Consider the following 21,991-nt stretch of genomic DNA (forward strand, 5'->3'; position numbering starts at 1 on the left):
AATCTAAGACGGGATCTATATTAAAAAAAGGGACTATGGATGTCACTAACGGGCAATGAGGATATTTCGTGTCTTAACCTAATCGCTGGTTAAGTTCCTGCCAACTAAAGGCTACAGGGTAAATGAAAAAGAAAAATCCTGTCATAATGACCATATCAGTTCCATGGCACAATGGCTGCTTGGCCAGTAAGAGAGTAGCATGGGCAGCTGGAAAAAAGATGAGAGTAGGCTGGGGAGGTGAGAGATACCGTCAAGAGGAGACTGGTGCCAAGAATCAGTTCACAGTCCCTGTGGTAGGTGACCTCCAGCTGGCAAGTTGATAGTTGGTCTTGCTGGATTATGTAGGCCAGGCCTGGTGGCACACTCCTTTAACCCCAGCCCTCAGGGAGGCAGATACAGCCTGATCTCTATGAGTTTGAGGACTACAAAGTGAGTCCAGGACAGCAAAGGATACACAGAACCCTGTCTCAAAAAAAAAAAAAGCCAGAAATTTGCCTTCTTTTGTTTCTACAAGAGCTTCACATTTTAAAGTTATGGCAAAATTTTAAGAAATGGATTGAAGTCGATCAACCTGTGTCTGTTTCACAACCCACCTTGAACCAAGCTGTCAGCGTGAGACAGCAGATCCAGGTAAACCCAAGAAACATGGAACAGTAGCAGCCTAAAACCAGTGAGGGAGTGAGTAAGTGAGGTGGCTCTCTAGAAAGCACTCAGACAAACACCATGTAGCATGGTGGCAGGGAAAGCAGGGAACATTAACTTGAAGAGGTGGGAGGAGTAGAGAGCAGATCCAAATCCTCATGTGTTGGGTTCAAACTCGAGAGGACAAAGTCATTGTCCTTAGTCATGCCGAAAGGAAAAATAGAAAGAGCTCATATCCGAACAGAAGCTGGGTACTTAGAGAATTCACACCCAAACCTCCTCTCCAAGTTCACTGCTGAAAAGGAAGATAAAGAGATGCCTGGCTAAACACTGTAGCTATTGTCTGGATGCTCAGGAAGCCAGTTGTGAGGCCAGGTACTGAGAGGTAACACTGAAAATAGAGGAAAAATGGCAGAACCTTCAAACACCTAACAGAGACCTTGCAGGTAAAGGGGCCTCAAGACTTTAAGGTGCAGAAGCGTGGGTGGGGGTTCTCATGCAAGGCCCCCCAATAATGCAGCCATTACTTAGGTAGACAGGCACAAATGAGGGCTGTTGAATCGGCCACCGGACCCCGTGAGTAACAGAGTGCTCCATATCTGAGAGACAAGAACTGTTTCTGACTGGCACAAAACCCTGAAAGATCTCCATGATAAACTAGGAAAGATAGGAAAAACAGACATGGGTGAGACCACTGCAGAGGTCAAGAGCTGGATGAACTACTACTCACTCATCTTTCTACACACAGCACACAAACACACCCACACATAACCACACACCCAGAATAAGGAAACATACTTGATCACCAAACTAAGCCCAGAAAAAGCTCTAGAATCTACAATCTACTATTTCCCCTCATCGTATTTACTACAAAAAATAAGATATTCAACTCATATCTACTGAAAGGCTTTCAGGTGGTGGCCATTTTAAGTTCTAAAAACATTCAGCCAAAACATGTAAGGGACAAAGGTATAAGGTATGAGGAAATGAGGCTATTGGTTAGCGAGCAGGGTGGATAAGAACAAGAAAGCACATAGGGACAGAGACATAGATCAGTAGGTAGAGTGTCTGTCTAGAGCACAGAGCCCTGGGTTTGACCCCATCACCATAGAACACGAGGGGTAGTTTGTGTTCTTTTGTAATCTCAGCACCTGGGAGAAGGCAGGAGGGTCTCTGCTACACAGAGAGTTCAAGGCCAGTCAGGAATGTATAAGATCCTGTCTCAAACCCAGCAAACAAACAAGAAGGCACACAAAGATGCCTTCTTTAGGTAGGGTACAGTTGGTCTTGACTGGTGCAAGGAGATCAGTAAATCCGTTCTAGATCTGTCTGTGAAAGTCGCCATAGATAACTAAGGGGTAAAGACTCACCCACCTGAATGACTGGCACCATCCATCTAATAGGTGGCCGTTTAGATGGGAAGTAAAGGGGGAAGGAGGAGGTCTCAATGGGCATTTTTCCCCACTTGCCAACACTGTGAACACTTTCTCACACACGCCACCTGCTTTCCACACCATGACACCCCACCTCGCCTCAGGGCCCAAACAAGCAAAGCACCAGGACAAACATTCCTTTCCTAAGCTGTTTTCTCTCTGGTCTTTGTCACAATGGCACAGTGGGACCATGGGAAGGCAGAGGATCGGGACACCATGCGCTCATGGCCACAGGTGAATTCTGAGTCCCACAGACTGCCTGGAGCATCACTCAGCTGATGGAGAGGAAGGCAGGGAATCCTTCCAACATCTTGGGCTGCTTTTGGATTCTTAGACTCTGAATAAGAAAAATCTTCCTGTGTTGTATTTAAACTCAAAGCCACAGTGACGTATGGCCACGCACCTGCTTCAGCTGCCCTTGGCACACCAGTGGGCAGGCAGCACATCTACATATCACAGTTACTGTGAAAACGGGGAAAGTACTGGCCATTGCTAAGAACGATACATCCACAGTGCTGGATAAATCAGCTGCCAATGTGGTCAGAGCTTTGTCATTGTTTTCCCTTTCATAGAAAAAAGTATGTTCTCAGGGAAATGATCTGCAGAAATGCTTAAGCCCTCCGGTGAGTGAGAGTAACAAGTCTTAAGGGAGTGAATGACTTTTAGCTATCACTTGATCGTGTTCTAATTTTACAGGACGCTGTGGTTCCCACAAGGGATCAAGGGATGGTGCTAACACTTTGCTCCTTGGTACTTGCAGCCAAGGGATTGCAGCAGGTGGTCTGCTGTGGCCCTGTTTCCTCTCTGGAAAGAATGAAGACTAATCATTTCAATCCCATCTTTGACATTTTTAAAGGCTCCTTTCTGTCCCAAAGCCATCTTTTCATACTTCCAGCCAAACAGAAATGTTCAATGACATAAAAATACTTCCAAACTTGCCATTTCAGGAAAATGCATGTTCTCACTGCTACCTAGACATTACAAAATGTAATCACAGGTTCTTCCCCAAAATACAGACTCACAGTCTTTTTGTTATTTTCATTCACTCTCTGCAAATTATCAGACATGTTGGGTAATTTTATCCTCATGTTTGGCATGACCCGCCCTTCTTTCATTTCCCCAGACCGCCTGAAGGTGGCACTGTAGATTCTTCATTCAACGGTGACAGAGAGCATGGAATTTTGTCTTTCAATTTTCACAAGTTTACAACACTCAGACTGGCCAAAGCCAGGCTGTCAGGCTCCTTAGATCATCACCTCTCAAAGAGAAAAGTGACAACGTATGAATTTGGCCAGGGTGACTTCAACCTGCAGAGGCTAAGAGAGGAGAAATGCAAAATGCTACACACCTGCATGAACATACACGCACACACGCACGCACGCAGGCACGCAGGCACGCACACACGCACACACACACACACACACACACACACACAAACGCACACACGCGTGCTCAGCTACTCCTAACATTCATTCTCCAGGACCTGAAACTAACCATGTAACCCAGTCTGGAGTCAGCCTAGAAGGTGGGCTGTGGGGCCAAGCACCGTCAGTTTCACTGGTAAAGGGATGGGAATCAGGAGCAACACTTGGCATCTGTTGCACTCTGAAAATACTGCACTTAGTCTCAGGAGGCCTAGGAATGTGATTCTTGTTTAGAGCTCAAGAGGTCCCGTGTTCAAATCCTGGACAAGTCTGTCTTATTTCTCTAGAAGTAAGCTGGAGTGAATATCTTTTCAATACTACGGTTAAGCTCCCCACGTTGCTAACATGTAAACATTCCCCTCAACATCCCTAAACTACTTAAGATGTTTCTAAAGACAAAATTCACTTAAGAAAAATTCCTAAACTAAGGAATTATTGGGATTAAAAAACAAATTCAAGGAAGCGTATCTTCAGAACTTGGTCTTTCCTTTGCTTGTTCATTTTCAACCACCCTTCCTTCCTTGCATCTGGTTGGTATGTGATTCAGATCCCAGAAAATCAGACACTCACTCCCTTGGGCCCGGGGAGCATTTGCTAAAGGAGCAGGAGGGGCTCTGGTTTTGGAGCTGGGGTGGAGGGGCAGGAAGGGCCTGCCAGGGAGGGAGGAGCGCGGACAGGAGCACTGCGACCTCCTCTGAAGATTCAGCCTACAGCAGGAGGGGCTGGACAGCCACGGCCCTGCAATGAGGAAGAACACAGTGTGGAAGAGGAAATCCAAGAGTCTACCTGGGGCCAGTGGAGTCGGTGCCTTCCAATCCTCCCTTGGAGATAAGAAGGGAGTCTGGAGGATGTGGTACTAGAGCTGCAGACAAAAGCTCAGTAGCTAGTACTCACATTACAGAGATGGAGGACAGTGGAGCACGTACAGAGAGGAGTTCTGAAGACAAGGACTGACCCCCCCACCCCCACATCAGAAAGAAGTGATGCCAGACAGCCACACATGGAGAAGGTGCCCAAAGAGAGAAGGAACAAGGTGGAATAACAGTCAGCTTTATAGTTCTATTGCTGCCTCACCTCAGTGCACAGGCTACCCTATTTTCTGTGTTTCTCGCCCTAGAAAAGATATCTTCATCAAACCACCCAGTGGGAGGGTGAACAAAGAAGGGCGGGTAAAATGTACCATCCGCGTTCCTGCAGAAGCCCACCTCCAGAATCAAGACCGCCATGCAGACATCTGCAAGCACAGAACGTGTCTGTCGCCTGAGATCTCAGGGCAGGGGGCACAGAGCTGCCCTCCGTGACGCCCGAGCCCAGTGCCTTTCCCGTGCACACAGCACTGACCTGCCCCCCCCCACACATCCGCTGCCCTTTCCTGGCCCTGCTCCGGCAGGGTTAACGGACACCGCTCAGGAGAACCTCTGGGATGCTTATCACCCCAAATCTGAACAAAGCCTATGGACATGTGAGGACTGAGCTGGCGGCGGGGACGCCACGCCACCTTCCGGTCTGCTGGTGGAGGGAGGCATGGAGAGAGCCCCTGACTCGCTTCCTCCGGTAGCTGTTTATACATTCTAAGGTGCGCCCAGGCAAACAAGACTATCTCATTTTCACACGTGGAGACCAGCATTTGGAAAAGCACAATAAATGTCTGCGCTCAAAGAAAGGCCTAAACTACAGTTCCTGTCAGGCTCAGTTACCCTTCACTGTAACTAAACAAACAAACATACGTGCGTACACACATAAACGCAGTTACAGCCTAATTTATAAGAAGTAACATATGTTATACATTACTCAAAACCTGGACTTACAGAGGCTGTTATGGCTCCATAATCTTAAATCTCAGGACATAAACTCCGCTGCTAGTTTTCTCCCTGCTGAATTTTGACTCAGGGCTCTCACTGTGTCTGCTATTACCCAGCATCACCCTGGGCTGCCCAAGAGTGCCCAAAGCTAATCACCTTCTCCTCTGGAAGCAGAAAAAGGACATGCCTGTGCTACAAGACAGTAAGGCTGAGGAAATTGCCTTTGATAGGTGTGGCAGCTCATGGCTGCAACCCTGGCATTAGAAAGGCGGGGAGGCAGGAATACAGCTGTGAGTTCAAGGCTAGCCTGGGCTAACAACTCGACTGTCTCAGAAACAGCTTACAGATCTTAAATCAGTTTCCCTTTTCACGAACTCTGTAGGTATAATTCATATTGTCCTTGACAATATATATATGGATTACACATGTGTGAGTTTTTTGAATATTTTTATTTATTCTTTGAGAGTTCATGCAGCATTTCGTCAAATTTTTCTCCTCCCCCAAATCCTCCTAAGCATGGGGCTTGCACGGAGCATGGAGATACAGCCAGTATCATTCCATCCCAGGAGCTACCAATTACGAAGAGCTAGGGGTGGGGCTCTGTGTCTACTTCTACGTGAAGTTTCTCTGGGACAGGGTCTCATGTGCCACGGCTAACTTCTCACTTGATATGTAACTGAAGATTGGCTTTGAATTTCTCGCTTTTCTGCCTCCATATCCCGAGTGCTGAGCTGACAGCGATGCACTGTCCACCCTACATCATGCTAGGCAAACAATCCACAGGCCGAGCCCCGGCCCCAGCCGGATGGATCTTATCCCTAAGACACCAAATACATATTTTTATCTCATGAGCGTCTCTTCCCCATTTAGTAGAAATAAATGTGGAACAAATTCAGTTAATACCATCTCCCACCTGCCATAAAAACTCAAGAGGCTGCCCATTACCCAGCAGCAGGGACAGGACTGAAATGAGGTGAGAGACAGCAGAGCCAGGGCCGTAAGAAAGGGCTCACTGAAGGACGGGGGAACACAGAGGCCAGTGCCCCCTGCTGGTCAGTCCTCATAACTCTCTTGCTTTAGCCCAAACCTGGTCCTTCCTAGGGGAAAGGCTGGATTTCGTACCCATCAACTGTGACGAAGAGTAATTCTGAGCCTTACAACTCCGTAAATATCAGGCGCCAACAGCAGCACCAGTCACATTTTATCAGCCCACTGAAAACACTCTTGTTCAGGCCTTTTCCTTTCATCTCAGTCTTTTCGCAGCTTGAAATTTCTTCTTGTTGTCTTTAGTTTGGCTTGCTAGCTTTTTGTACAACATCTCACACAGTAGCGCATGCTAAACTTACAAGTTATCCTGTATCCCAGGCTGGTCCAAACTCCCAAAAACCCTCAGGCCTCAGCGTTCTGATCACTGGGACTGCAGGCCTGAGGCACCACACTCAGCTTTGGCCTGTACTTTCTGAATTTTCGTTATAAGCTCACCTCCATAAGTAATCATGGCAGGTTATATAGTGTGAAATCCAAGGCAACAAGCCCACCCCAGGATAAGAGTCACACACTAGGAAGTCAGACAGACTTCGGGAGAGGCAAAGGACGCCCCACATTTCTGCCTTGGGCCAGGGGATGAAGTAGCTATAATACAATGGTCCCTACCTTACCAGGTTGTTGGGAGATGATGTGAGTGGATAAATAGAAACAGCCTACATGGCGCCTATCATCCGAAAGGTTCTCGTAAATGACATCTATGTAAATACTCATTGGAGCCACAGGCAAACTACCCTAGGCTGCTGCAGAGCTCACCGCTATCACTTCAACACATGATGCAAGTATACAGCCCTAGGCCAGATGAAGCATTTCCAGTCACTGATCTGCCTCTGTAACAATTTTAGCATGTCAGCCTCCCTCCAGTATTTTGATACAGTTTTTTCTTCTTCTCATTTCATAAAAGGTACTTATTACTACCAACAAAACATATCTGATGATGGAGTGTGATGTCAAATGTTCTTTATCTAGTTTGCTTTGACACACTATTATTTCCATTTGCTTATGCCTTACGTCAGGTGCTGAAGCAAGGGCTCAGTGGCTAAGAGTGCTTGCTGTTCTTCATAGGTCCAGAGCTTGGTCCCTATTAACGACACCAAGCAGTTCACAACCACCTATAACTCCAACTCCAGGGGTTCCTACATTTCTGAGGGTATGTGTGTATGTGTTTAAAATTCAAAGATTTTTTTTAAAACTCTATATCCTAATGTCGTCTCCTAGGGCAGTATTTAGCTTGGTAAAGCACAGTATATACTAATTTTTTAAAATTAATGCTGAGGTTTTTCAATATGGACACATTTCCTGGAAAATGATTTGAATCCATCAATTATGCCACATTAATTTTCTAAAAGCAATGGCGACCTTTTCAAATTCATGAAGTATAACTGTTGTCGCAAAACAATACTGTCACCCCATCTTTAACTCTGCTATATTCAGGTCTATGTTGGTTGACTTTGACTGTCCGCTTGACACAACCCAGAATCAGCCAAGAATAGGGTCTCCATGAGGAACTGTCAAGACTGGGTTGATTTGTGTGCATGTCTGTGGGAGACTATCTTGATTACACATTAACTGGTGTGTGAAGACTCAGTGCACGTGAGTGGCACCATTCCTTAGGCAGAGAGCCGTAGACTCTATGAGTAAAGGAGACCAGCTCTACACAAGCATGCATGAATTTAATCTCCCTCTCCTCTTGAATTCGATCTTGAGAAGTTGCTCTGAGATTCGAGATTGTCTTTCCATGACTGACAGTATCCTGGAATTTTAAGTTAAAGCAAAACAAAGCAAAACAAAAGCTTTCTCCCCTAAGCTGCTTATTGTTAGGGCATTTTATCACAGCCCAGAAAGGACAAGGCCCTATTACAACATGGCACAAACTCTTAGGCCTAGAGAAAAAACATGGAAGACATTTGAAATCTCAAGCTATGAATTTTGTACTTGTAACTTTTCCTACCCCATCTCCTTTCCATAATTTCCTTGGTTCAAAACCACTTTAAGTCAGGCTATTTCTTCCATATGAGACATCTCAAAGGACATCTTATTCAGAAAATAAGGAGATGAGTCACACGGTGCTTAGAACATGCCTACATATGCTAAGCACTAAAAGCTAATAAACTATGATTAAATGTAATAATTCTCCCTGGGCTTTGACTCAAGTCTCTCTCAAACCTTCTTAAAATGTATTCCACCTTCTCAGCTTGGTTCTCTGGCCCCTCAAGGGTGGCCAGCAGGTTCTCCAAGCCAAAAGTGGGGCTACCAGCCTCCTGCATCTGAAAACCCTTTGCAGGGGTGCCTTGAAGGGGTGTGCATCCTTTCACACACCAGCTACTAACTTCTCCTGCAAGTTAACGATTCAGGTCACTGGCAGAAATGCAAGACTTTCACATCTGACGAGCAGCCAAATGCCATCTATCCACAGTGGAAGTCCAGGGCCTGACTGTGTCCAGGCTACACTCATTAAGGCCAGGACTTAGGAGCAGGGGATGGAGTAGATCAGGCTGTGCTGTGGTTTCAGGGTAGGGGTTACAGAAAGGCAGAACAAATCCAGGTTTGTTTATATCCTATTATCAGGCTATCCCTCTGTTCCCAGCAACCTCACACTGGCTTCTCTGTTCCATATGGGCTACATTTTCTGTTCCCTTTATTTTCTTTTTTCTCTTCCTCCCTTCCCTTTCCTTTCTCTGTTTCTCTTCTTGGACAGATTCTTATGTAGGGAAGGCTGCCTCAAACTTGCTGTTTAGCCTAGGATGCCTTGAAGTTGAAATCCTTCTGCCTTCCCCTTCTGAATGCTAGACTAACAGGTATGTGCCTTCACGAACAGTTTAATGGCGTGCCGGGGAAGAAGTCAAGGGCCTATGCGTGCTACGTAGGCAAGCACTACGCCAACTGAGCTCTGTCTCCAGCCCTCATATTTGTCTTCATTTGTGACTCAATGGTTCAGAACTAAGTAAGAAGTGAATATAAAATGGATCCATGGGTGCTAGCTTTGCTGGTAATAAGCATTGATAGTAACAGCATATATCCCAGCAGCCATGATAAATGTCTTTCCAGATCCTCCAAATGAAGTAATCAATCTTCAGAACATCTCCGTGACATACTGGATGGCCCATAATATTTTAAGTAAGATCATATAGAAAGGAAACCTAACTGATTAGTCTCATATAAAAAGATCAATGATGACTTTTTGTTTGCTTGGTAGAGATAATGACGTTCTGTTGCTTGATGAGGACACTACATCACAGTCCAGTATACATCTCCCACGAGTTTACAATTAGTCCAGTGGACTTTATTAACCTCCTCTACAGTAAATTTGCCTCCTACCTCAATAACTTTTCTCATTTTCCTTCTTCCTCCCAGAATCATGATTTTGTTGCAGTCTACTCTGTGAAATACTTCCTTAGACTCCCTTGCAGCTAAGGGAGAGCAAGTACCGGTCTCTCACAGAATAGAAATATTAGAATTTTCTGGTAGCTCTAAGGAAGTTAGCGTTTCTGTGATTAAAAGAATTGACTTGGTATATACACCCTCTTCTTTTGGTCTCCTCCTCCATCTTGTCTGAAACACAGGCAGCAAACCCAAGTACTTATTGGTTGCCATAAAGAAGGAAGTCACACTCTAAGGATGGTGCAACAGAGGGGAAGTAATTTCAGCTGCGACCAGTCTCGAACAGTTTCCTGCAGAGTTCTGGCTATAGCAGAATGTGAAGCTCTTTGTCAATGCTGAAGCCAAATTAACCTGAGGCTATATCACTGACAGACACAGTGGCTAGTGAATAAGAAAAGAGTGGTCCATACCACATAATCCTGGTACTTGGGAGGTAGAGGCAGGACAATCATGAGTTCCAAATCAGCTTGCGCTATAACACAGTAAGACTCTGTCTAAAAACACAAGACAAAAAGGGGGGGGGGGCAAACTTTCACAAAGCATTGGTCTTGGTTGGCTAGTTTACTGTGTTTTTATAAGTCGTGTTTATCCTGGCCCAGAGGTGCCCTGATAAGAACATGCCCTCTATACAAGCGAAAGTACCAAGCCCAGAGTGCTTACTTGTGGGACTCACCAAAGGCCACAAAACTGATACAGCAAACCATTGTACATGTGGCTTTTGATTGCCTCAATTTCAGTTATCCATGGTCAAATATGAGCCACAATACTACCATGTTTTAGTAATCTCACAAATGAACAATTTAGAAGGTTTAAATAATTTTGGACAGGGGACTTGGGTCAGCAATAAAGCACTTGCCTTATAAATAAATAATAGATAGATAGATAAGCTATATTAGCATATAGCATAAAAACAAAAATATTGTATTACAGCATATCAGAAGAGAGACAGCTACAGTTGTAAGTAGTAGAGCTAAGAGCTCAATTCAGCTCTTCACATATCTACTCCAATAGCTTTTCAATAAAACCTGGGCTCCATGAATACAAAGACCACCTCATCATCTTCACCACTATCTTCAAGGTGTTGGGTCCAATATTGCAAGCCCACAGCATTAGCAATGAAAATGAAAATGCAATATAGGTTTGTCAGTCAGCCTCCGGAGTCTGAAGCCCCGAATCAAAATTCTGGCTTAGAAACAGACTATTATTATTGTTGTTGTTGTTACTATTATTATTACTATTTTACTATTAAACATATGCTGTGTATGCCTGTGTGTCTACATCTCTGGCATGTGTATGCAGGTACATGCCTGTGTGTCTACATCTCCAGCATGTGTATGCAGGTACATGCCTGTGTGTCTACATCTCCAGCATGTATATGCAGGTACATGTCTGTGTGTCTATGTCTCCAGCATGTGTATGCAGGTGCCTGTAAACCCCGCAGCTGGAGTTACGGGCAGTTGTGGCTACTGGAAACAGCAGCAAGAACAGCCTGTCCTCCGAACTGTAAGCCATCCCCAGCCTCCAGCTCTGGCCTCTGATGACTTCCCAACAGGCACACAAACAAAGGCAGACAGACTTGTGGAGAGCCTTGACTATCTGTTCATTCCGTTTACCGCACCCAGTCAATCTCATCTTGGCCTTCATTGTCCAGCTTCCCTGTGAACTTCAACTTTTATTTAGGTTCTTATTTCTTAAGAATTATTAGGTTTGGCTAATTAAGCAAAATAAAAAGACACTAAACAAAACGGGGCTGGAGCACTCTTTTCACCACAAAAATCTACTTTTCACAAAACTAAAGAGGGAACATGAGTAACTTTATATAAGCTTAAATAGAGTCTAAGAAGAAGGGAAATAAAAACAGAAAACAAGAAGAACCTTTCAGGCTGGGGCGTAGCTGAAGCAGAGCCTATTCCCAGTGTGCAGAAGGCTCAGCGAGGTGCCCAAGCTGCAAACATAAACAGAAAGGACTGAGGAAAAGGCTAACAGTTACATAGTTGCTGTTCGTTCTGTGTACGCAACAAAATTATTCTTTCCCTCTAGTTCTGCTTGAAAAGTTTCTGAGTATGTGTAATAAATATGTGGTCCAAAAAATTTTCCCGGCAAGAAAGCCTGGGCTGGAGCCTGGCTGAACAGAGAGGCCACCGCTTCATTCAGCTCTACAGACCAAGCGGCTGTCAGACGTGAGGCCTGGAGAACTGGTGCACAAACGGAGTGTACAAACGGAGTGCCACTACCCTGGGCCACAGGAACACTGGGTAATGGATCCCAGGCGAGAGGGGCTGCCGTTCTTCACAAAGCTGTTCCAGCCTACTGAGAAAACGGGCCTCAAGAGGCAGCCTTTACCAGGTTTGGCCTCGGAGTGGGGAGGAGAGAGGAGGAGAGGAAGAAAAAGAGGCTCCATTCAATTATCTCCTCCTGACGTTTCCATGGTAATGGCTCCGGAAGCGGGTCAGAACTTTCTCAGTGGAAACAAACAGCAGCTCTCATTCACCATCACCCAAGCCTGCTAGCCACACTGGCTGCTTGTGCGGGAGCCCCAGGCAGGGACAGGGGGTTGAGGAGCCTTTCTTCTGTCACCTGCTCTGGGGACAGGAGGGGGTGGGGTACTGCTGAGCCGGCCTCTGAGGGTCAAAGCCAGAGAACTTTGGGTACGGAGGACCCTTCCTCCCCTTGCTAGAGGCCCTCCTGGACAGGGCTGTGGGAGCTGCCTGCCTGCCCTACTTCTCCCCGCAGGCAGCACAAACAATGTGGTGACCTGAATCTGGGTCCCTTCCATGGTGACCGCTGGCAGAGCCACTTGAGCTTGGTTTGCTCCCCGGACACTTTAAATTCTTTGACAGACACACACAGGTGCTGACATCTGTAAGCACTTTATAAATACTTTGAAGATGGGGACCTTGGCTTTCCAGTCTTGTGATATCTTATTTTGAAATTCCTTGGCATTATCTTAGTCATAGCCTCACACCCTCTGCATGAAAACCCACTGGGCAGTTGGCACTATCCCTCTTACCCACACACTGGCTTTACTTTGCCTTTGGATGGCTTCACATGCCACTTACTCCTGAGCCTGTGGTTTTCTCCCAGCAACCGCATCAGCACTGCTGGAGAAGCTCTTCTGAGGTCATCATGAACATAATGACCTTCCAGCACCAGCTGACTGGCCCCTAAACTCTACCTGTCCTTACATCTGGCCGATAAGACTGTGGTTTGGGTAACAGTTCATAAAACCCAGCTGGCTGCCTAGCACTCCAGTGCAACACCCCAATCTCCAGGGCCTCAAGACTGGAAACTACTCCATCAGGCCTGTCTGGCTGTCTTTTCTACCCCTACAGAGGATTCCCAGAGGTGGATAAGGATGGCAGAATAGTTTCAACAGACAGACAGGCCAGCACTAGCTCTATCCTTTTTCACATCACTTGTACCCCAGCATCTCTGAAGGAATACAAGCCACAGTGTAAAGAGAGCCTCAGTCAAGAACGGAACACTCAACAACCCAACAACCATAACACGTGATCTGGCCACTCCTAGTACTATCAAGTCTGCCTGGTTTCATCTGGACAAGGCTAGTCACAGGAATACACTTTGATCAGGGTACCCCTGTGACCTCTGGCCTCCCAGCACACAGAAGGCTCCCCTTAAATACCTGATGACAGAATGAGCCAGTAGATTAAAGCCATTAGAGTTCAAGCACAGTTTAAAAGGGCCCAGCAAGTTTCAGAGCCTCAGGCTTCCTTGAAGGCATCAGACATCCTCCTCATACTGATAATGGCCCTTCCCACACGGGGGCATGCCTGTGCTACCTTCCGAAGGTCCACCAAGAGCCAGGTGAGGGCTGCACGCACGGTCTCCAAGCAGCCTTGCAGGTCCTATATCTTCTGCTTGGAGTTCACTTCTTTTCTAGTCTGCTGAGAAAACCTGTGGGAACCTTTCGGCTCACAGTTCAACTGCATGAGGGTTCCCAGAATTCTCTTCCCTGCATGGGTCCCAGTGGGGGACATGGTAGCATTTTCTGAGAGGTGTAGAAAGCAGAAATGGAGGTAGCCAGATTCCCTCTGTCCTTCAAGGTCAGTACATGAAGACAGCAGTACCCAGCAGGTGTCACTGCTATTCCCTTAGGTTTGGGCAGCGTGGGACAGCAACTGGCCTGTGTCACTCATATTTCCTGTGGACTCACAGGCTCTCGGAAGGCTGAGGGAGGATATCGGTAACTCCTGAGGGTCCTCTGCAAGGACGGTTTTAAGGTTTGCTTGGGGATGCTGAGAAATGCCATCATCCTGGCAGGCAGCAGTCTGTCTTGCTCTTCCCACACTGCATGCGACATTTTAAACCTTGTTACTGCTGACCGCCAGCCTGAGGAACAGCCTCACCCAGACAGTGGAAGCAGCCCCCGACTACCACAGGAGGTCAAATCCCAGAATAAAATCCTTACGCAGTTTGGACATGCTGCTCCACTGAGTTACACAGCCTTCAGTGGCCATTCCCAGAGGGCCACTGTCCTTCCTCTCATGGCTCCTCCACCATGATGGTTGTTACACTGCCTTATCGTTTATCTCTGTCCTCCTCCTATTACCAGAATCTAGTGGTTTTGTGCATAAGAAATGTGGTAAGTGCTTATTAAATCAAGTCTTATTAGCTGCCTGGCCCATCAAGGGTGTCTCCAAAGACTGTTGCTCTTTTATTCTCCAGGTGGCGGGGCATATGAGAAGAGCCCAGTTGCCTGAAGACACACAGGCCTGGCTATGAGATTCTGATCCTCCTAGCCCGTGCTTTGTGGTCTCAGCAATCATTTGGCCTTCCTGAAGCTTGGTTTTCTTAACTATAAAATCCTCTTCACATTACAGATTGCTAGCAGGACTAAAAAGATACACAGGGGCCTGGAGAGGTGGCTCAACAGTTAAGAGTACTTACTGCTCTTGCAGAAGACCTGGGTTTGGTTCCCAGCACCCACACAGAGGCTCACAACCATCTGTGACTCTAATTCCAGAAGATCCTATGCCCCTCTTCTGGCCATCACAGGCACCAGGAAAGCATGTTGTGTACTTACATGCATATACATAAAATAAAAGTAAACAAATCTTAAGAGGAAAACAGATATACAGGGATAACTGGGTAAATTCCAGGCAAGGCCCCTTTATGGAGATGTCATTTTTTCCCTCCCTCAGCACTGACCCAGAGGACAGACAGCAGCCACCTGTATGTGTAAACAGCCTTAGCTGCAGTGCCTGCCCCCCACAACCACGGCGTGCAGCCTGCCACCTCGCAGGAAGCAGCCCAGGCACGTGGCCTCCAGCTGGGGTCAGGCCAGCTGGAGCTGGCTCACCAGACAGAATGAAGGCAACAGCCTTCTGAGCTGGGAACAGCTGAGGCGGAGAACACTGGCACAGCTGCGCCCAGCCCCAGCCCCTGCATTCAGGAATGTGGAGCCCCTCAAATATGCCCTGCGTCAGTGTGCACATGTGTGCCACAGACAAACGCACAAACGTTCGCCTCAGCACACTGACCACATGGACTCTGAAAATGACTGCTGTTTCTTAGCCTCTTCTCCAACTTGTGGCATTGGAAAGGAAACTAAAAGTCATGTGAGATGATTAAAATTTAAGTGATGGTGGCCACTGATTAGCTCTGTATACAGCCCCACCCATGAGACTAAGGACAGACGCGCTGACAGACCTCGGCCACGGGCAGCACAGGCCCTAAAGTAAGGAGACAGGCTAGGCACTATTCAGGTATGTGACAGCCCTCGAGATGACCTGTTACTGTGCCTGGTACAGATCCTGTTGGGCTCTGGCGCGCATACTAACAATGCAGGCAAACCCCAAGCAACCCCATCAATGCCGAGGTCAACAAATGGAAGGCGCTTGAGGAAGAGGAGCCTGGGGAGGACAATCAGCCCAGCAAGGTGGAAATGTACAAGGGAGTGGTGAAGTGACATCTGTGAATCCAGAGCAACCTTCACTCAAACTCTAGCTACTGGACAGAACCTTGCCCTGATACCCTTGTCCTCCACATAGATGGCAATTAATAAACCTACTGAAGCAAAATACCACATGGTGCATATGCTAACACATGGCTTTTGGTCCAGCACCACACTTATTTCTGTGATCAGAGGACCAAACCGTGATTGCCTAGGCTGTCCTGGTTCTCTCTGTGGCACTGTGCCCACCTCCCAAGACAGGAAGCCGACTGAGAGGCCAGCCCACCTCAGACAGGCAGGATAACGTATTAACTTTGTCAAGGGCACATCCCATACTTCCTCACACAGAGGCAGACCCAAACCTGAGCATGCAGGCCTGTGCCTCCTGGGAAGAGTGGTGGCCCACCCCACCCCACATTCCTGTCACAAACAGGATGTGGAGAAAGAATGCATTAGTCTCAGCTCCAGAGCACATGGCTTGACTGGATTTCCTAGCAAGCTCAGGTCCTTCATCAGTTCTTTTTAGTGAAACTATTTCTCTTCCAAGGACGAATAACCACTCCACCTGTGAACATCCATTTCTAGGAAGGTGCTCTAGCTGGACTCTGGTCATGTAAGAGGGGAAAAAATGCGCATGACCCCAGACTACAGACCCTGTCCTTGGTGAACACACAGAGATGGATGAAGCCCCAGCCCCCCTCCTAGACCCAAGCCCACAAACACGCCAGTAGAAAAACAATATACTACAAGAAGAATGACTTCTTACATGTTTCAAAAGAGTTAGATCAAAGTTACCAAGAATCAGATACCAGGGACTTCTTAATGTTGCACTATGAACATAACAAACTATCTTTCAAAAGTAAATTTTCTGTATATATGACGTATCTACCAATGTATGTATATGCAGTGGGTGGACGATTGCTTAGCATTTGACAACCTTGGGACTGTTACAGCTAAGGGGCGTGAAGTTTCTTCTGGGGTGTCAGAACTGGCGTAAGACTGATGACTACGCTAATGATGACAATTAGCTGTGATACACGATACACTATTCTCACCTTCTGTGAATACACTGTACTGTGTGTGACCATCTCACATATAACCAAGCTAACAAGACAAGAACTCATACGTGCACACAGAGACCCTCACACAAATGTTCACCGCAGAGTTCTTCACAAAAGCCGAAAGGTGGGAGCGATGCAAATTGCACATTGGTCAGTCATGGACAAACAGAACGCTGTATGGGCATACAAAGAGGAATAAAAGTACAGCCTGAGGTGTAAAACTGATGAAGGCACCAGGCTAAGTGAAAAGAAGCCAGCTAGGAACTGCTGTGAGGACGTTTGTGAGACTGTGAACATACCACACAGATGAGCTGCACCCTGCTTACCTGTGCATGGTGTCAGCAATCAAACCCAGGCCACACAGGAGCAGTCTACAGCCCCTAACTGTGTCCTATTGGTGGAAGAGGTGCATGGCATGTGAGTGACAACTCAATAAATGAATCACCAAAGCACTTCCCTAACAAAATTCCTTCTTTCAGAAGTCAAAAGAATGGAAGAGCTATGGTATTTTACATTATGTTTCTAGACAGTGTACTTGGTGTGGTGTTTCTGCCTGAAGATGAAGAAAATGGGAGGAGAACGAAACCAGAGAGCAGGATGGAATCAGGTGGGGAAGAGGGCAATCCCTAGAAACAGATGGTTGATTGGTGGATGCTAAATGATTTTTAAGGTGACCTTTTGGTGTTAATATTTTCAGGCAGAAAGCATGTCAATAAGCTACTGCCCATTTGGGGAAACACTGGTACTTGCCAGATAACATAAAAACACTGAGGGTCTTCTACACAGTAACTCCATGCCCGGGAGCAATCCACTGCCATCATCCTATTTCAAAGAACCTAGGTCAGCCAATGAGCTTGATGCAAGTAGAAAATGGGCTCTGATTCTGAGCACCAAGGAAGAACCAGAAGACAAGGCCTTACAGCTCCTGCCAGGCTGACTCATGTGGGGCCCAAGAACATAAGTCACCAGAGCCATGGGCAGGGGCATGAACTTGAACTATGTTAGACACATAATAGCGACAGATAAGATTACAGAGTACTTACGATGTGTTAGATCGCTTACTAAACGAGGTAATTACTATAATTACATCCCACTGAGTCAAGGAACTGGCCCCAGGATTGCAGAGCTGGTAAGTGCCTGAATTCAAACTCAGAGTCTGGAGGCAGGCGGGTAGGTCATCCCTACCGGGTAGCTAGGGACACCACGACTGGATTGACAGGTTTGTCTCCAGCTCTGGGACCTTCGGGAAGCTAACTACACTCAGAAGTGGTATCTCCTTCAAAGAGCTCACAAAACATTAAGTGATAAGTGACAAGTAAAGTGACGAGTATAGAAAGAACAGGTTGGTCTCAAGGCTGGATCCAGAGGCCTCAATGGGGAGGCAGGCTCACAACTGAATTGCTGACGTTGGATGGAGCAAGCTCAGGTAATGAAGGTCTGGTTTAAATTATGTGTTTGAACATGTCATTCCTGGCTGGTGATGTTATGTTGGCAGGTTGTGAAACCTCCGAGACAGGAAGCATGATAATGGAAGTGGGATTGCCAGAGATGGATCTTCGAGGCGTTAGTCTGTTCCACTATTTCCAGCTGGAGCACTTTGGTTCCTGCCTAGATACCAGGATGTGACCGATGGCCTCATATTCTTGCTGCCAGTGCTAGGAGCTGACGCTGCCACTGAGCCTTTCACACTGTGATGGCCTGAATTCCCTGAATCATATGCCAAAATAAACTGCTCCTTAAACTGCTCTGTCGGGTATTTGGTCACAATGATGAAAAAGTATCTCACACAGGAAGCATCACACAGGGACTCCAAGTAAGTTCAGAAGTTAAGCACACCACAGGGACCTGACTAAGGAACACGCCTGGGGAGCAGTGGCAGGAGGGGGAGCAGTGGGTGGAGGACAGAATGTGCTACACTGGGGTCAAAGGAACGAGAAAGTCAGAAGTGCAGGGAGCAGGGGGAGTCAGGCATTGAGCAGGAACTCAGGCGGGGGCTTCTTCCTTAAAGACAGGAAGATGGAGAAGAAAGGGCAAAGGAAGAGACAGTTTCCTGAGCATGAGCTAGGGGAGGGTGCGAGGGAAAAAGCTGACACGCTAAGAAGAATCAGGAAAGCCGTGCTGAGCTCTGCACACGTGTGAACAGGGCATTCATCGATCATCAACTGCATCCCAACCACCTCGGGAACACAGAACCTGCTCTACTGCCTTTGGCTCCCTTTATTTATCTGCCTTTTCTATCGCCCTATATATTTGGACTTTTGCTGGTCATAAAATAGTTCAAGTGTAGTCCCTGGAATGGAAAAAGGTGAAACTAAATCAGTGAATGTTCAACTCTGGCGAAAGACTTAGTAAGAAACAAGTTGTAAATACTAGTGATGGTGACACATTGCAATTTATTTTAGACTTTCTTGCCTCAGAAGGTAAACAAGTGACTGAGGCCCAGCTTAGATCTCAGTGAGAGTCAGCCTGGAACCTGTTTCCAACAGCAGCAGATTGTAGATTTTAGATGCTATTTATTTAATGCTAATGAAACTATCTGTCCATCTTCCTCATTTTTTGCATTGTGACCAAACACCTGACACGATTGATAAGGGAAGAAAGATTTCCTTTGGCTCAAGGTTCACCAATCCAGTTCATGTTGGGGAAAGTACAAAAGCAGGAGCGTTGAGAGTCCTGCCATGTGTGCCCTCAGCCAGGGAGCAGAAAGAGATGAATGCTGGAAGCCACCTGGGTGCTCAAATTAGGATTCCAGTGACAGCCACATTTAAAGTGGGTCTTCCCTCCTGCCAGTCCTTTCTAAAACACTTAGAGAATCCCCCCCCATGTGTTTCTATGGTGATCCACATCCGGTCAAGTTGAAAACTGATGATTTACCATCACAGCCCCTAACCCCTAACCTCTGGATTTGCAGAAGTAATACAGTTATAAACAGTTTGAAATTACAGTGCTGTGTGTGACCAGAAGCCCGGCTGCTTTAATTGGGATCAGATCTGGTTTGGATACTGATTTGATGCGGGGCTTTGAGCAACTTAAAGGCCTCTCTGTGTCCTGCTTTCTGTGTTTGTAAATACAAGAGACAGTAATAGAGAATGCTAATTTCCCACCAAATGACAGCTCTTTGTCCTTAAGATTATTTTGTTCAGGGCAAAAACCTGTTCAGCTTTCAAAATTGCCCTTCAATTCAGCAAGTGACTAATCCAGTTCTTTTCTTTGGGGATATGTATTTTGGCTCATGGTTTCAGGCGGTCTCAGGCTACGCCAGTGGAGTGGTAGAATTCATGGATTCTTGCCAGCTGAAGCACATCATGGGGTCTCCTCATGTCACAGCACATTCAGCTATCATCCACCAAAGCCAGTGACTCAAATCACCAACTCTTTGCTTTGGTCCACATCAACATTTAAACGATGAGTGGTGTGTGTGTGTGTGTGTGTCCTATAGTTCACTCTCCCTTCAACAGTGAGCCATTTGTTCAGGCATCATTACATCTTAACACTCAGAACACTGCATAACCTTCTTGCCAAGTTGGTGCTCAGTAAATAGCAGCTGTTTGAAGAAACAAAGAGTAGAAAGAGGAATGGGGTGGGCGGAACGTCCATGTAAACTGTTTCAAAGGTGTGCCTTTGCCATCCCCACTTCACTGTATTTCCACTCCTGGCCTAGAAGATGCAGCAGCCACTTTGAAGTCACGATGAATGACCCTCCCCACCACTCGCATGAGGAGGAAAGAAAGAAAGAAAGAAAGAAAGAAAGAAAGAAAGAAAGAAAGAAAGAAAGAAAGAAAGAAAGGAAGGAAGGAAGGAAGGAAGGAAGGAAGGAAGGAAGGAAGGAAAATAGCCTGGGTTCCTGAAAGCTTGTTGAGTCACAGGGCCAATCTTAAGTATATGAATAGAGGAAAAAAATGGATCCAATGAAACTGTTATTATGTCAGTGTGTGCCAGGCTTCCTAACAATCACAGTTAACCTATTCCTCATAAAGCTATAGCCTTGCCAAGAAAAATAAATGGGAAAAAGAAAAGGCTTCGCTTTTTAGATATCTTTGAGGATAGCTGCTAACAAGAAATTTAGGTCATATTCACCCTTCAAGGTAGCAGACACGAATCCAAGATCAGGACCTTGAAGTGGGTACTATAGCTTTTCAATAGGTAATGAAGATAGTTGTCAAAATGAAGGGCTCAGATGAAAAGGTCCTTGCTTCCTTAAGCATCTTCTTCATGAAAGCATATGGCAGAAGAGAACGAGGCTGCAGCTGGCCAAGCAGCTCGCTGACAGACCTGTAGTAGCACATGCCACACAAGGTCCATGTCTAATCCCTGTGCCACAGACAAAACGAGAACCTCCCTGCTGAAAACCAGGATGAATGAGGGTGTTTGTCAAATGCAGTGGGAGGATCCTGGAGGCATTGACCTGCCGCCCTGTCTGTCTTTCCCTTTGATTTTATACTGTGTAGGCCAAGTAACCCAGAGCTGAAGCTTACAGCCAAACCAGGCAGGGCCATCAAGGAATGTGATGCCAGGTATGGCCGACTCCTCACTCCTTGTCCTCTCCATGACAGACCTACCACACCCACCTCCCTTAGTCCAAGATAACTTCCTGGAACTTAAGACTTTAAACCCTGTTAAACATAAAGAAGCCCTGGAAAAAGTACTGTTTTGTTTTTTTGTTGTTTTTAGGAAACAGCCTTTGCATCATAATCCGGTGTGAGATCCCTAGCTTAGCACAGCTTTTACCTGGGGCAGCAGGGTGGGATCTCCAGTCCCTGAGACAACTGGGGACTCTGGATCCGAAGGCAGAAGGCTGCTCTAGTCTTCAGGTTGCCTGTGGCCTCTGAGCCTCTGTCCCCCACAGGAAGGCTGCTGTAGGACATGTTTCCCTTTGTTTACTAAGACCTCTTACATTAGGAATAAAAAGCAGAAGACCATTTCTACCCATAAAGCAACATTCCGAGTCAGAGTACTATTTTAGCTGGCAGCCACTTGGAGGACACTAACCAGACACAACCAAATGGTTTGCCAAGGCATCTTCCACAGCCCCAGTGAGCAACTGTAAAGGTGCCAGCTGGCGTTCAGGTAGGAGGGAATCGAGGGATTTTCCAGTTGAACATATCTGTACTCTAAAGCCCAATGAGTAACTTTTTAAAGTAAGCCAAGCATTAAGTCTGTCCTACCTATCTGACTTGGAAATTTCAGAGTGATGGCTCATCTTTGAAGACAAGACAAAACCTGAAACCTCTTAAAAGATTTAATCTAAAAATAATTATCAACTAATCAGTGTTTTCTACTTTATAGTCAT

At 46.4% G+C, this 21,991-nt stretch overlaps 1 protein-coding gene across 2 annotated transcripts in view; it reads right to left on the bottom strand.

Moving 5' to 3' along the window:
* Positions 1-21,991, bottom strand: part of Sash1 (SAM and SH3 domain containing 1) — a 165,700-nt gene that overhangs the window by 66,518 nt on the left and 77,191 nt on the right. The gene's annotated exons all lie outside the window — the stretch shown is intronic.

The sequence above is a fragment of the Meriones unguiculatus genome, chromosome 20, assembly GCF_030254825.1.
Source record: "Meriones unguiculatus strain TT.TT164.6M chromosome 20, Bangor_MerUng_6.1, whole genome shotgun sequence".
NCBI lineage: Eukaryota > Metazoa > Chordata > Mammalia > Rodentia > Muridae > Meriones > Meriones unguiculatus.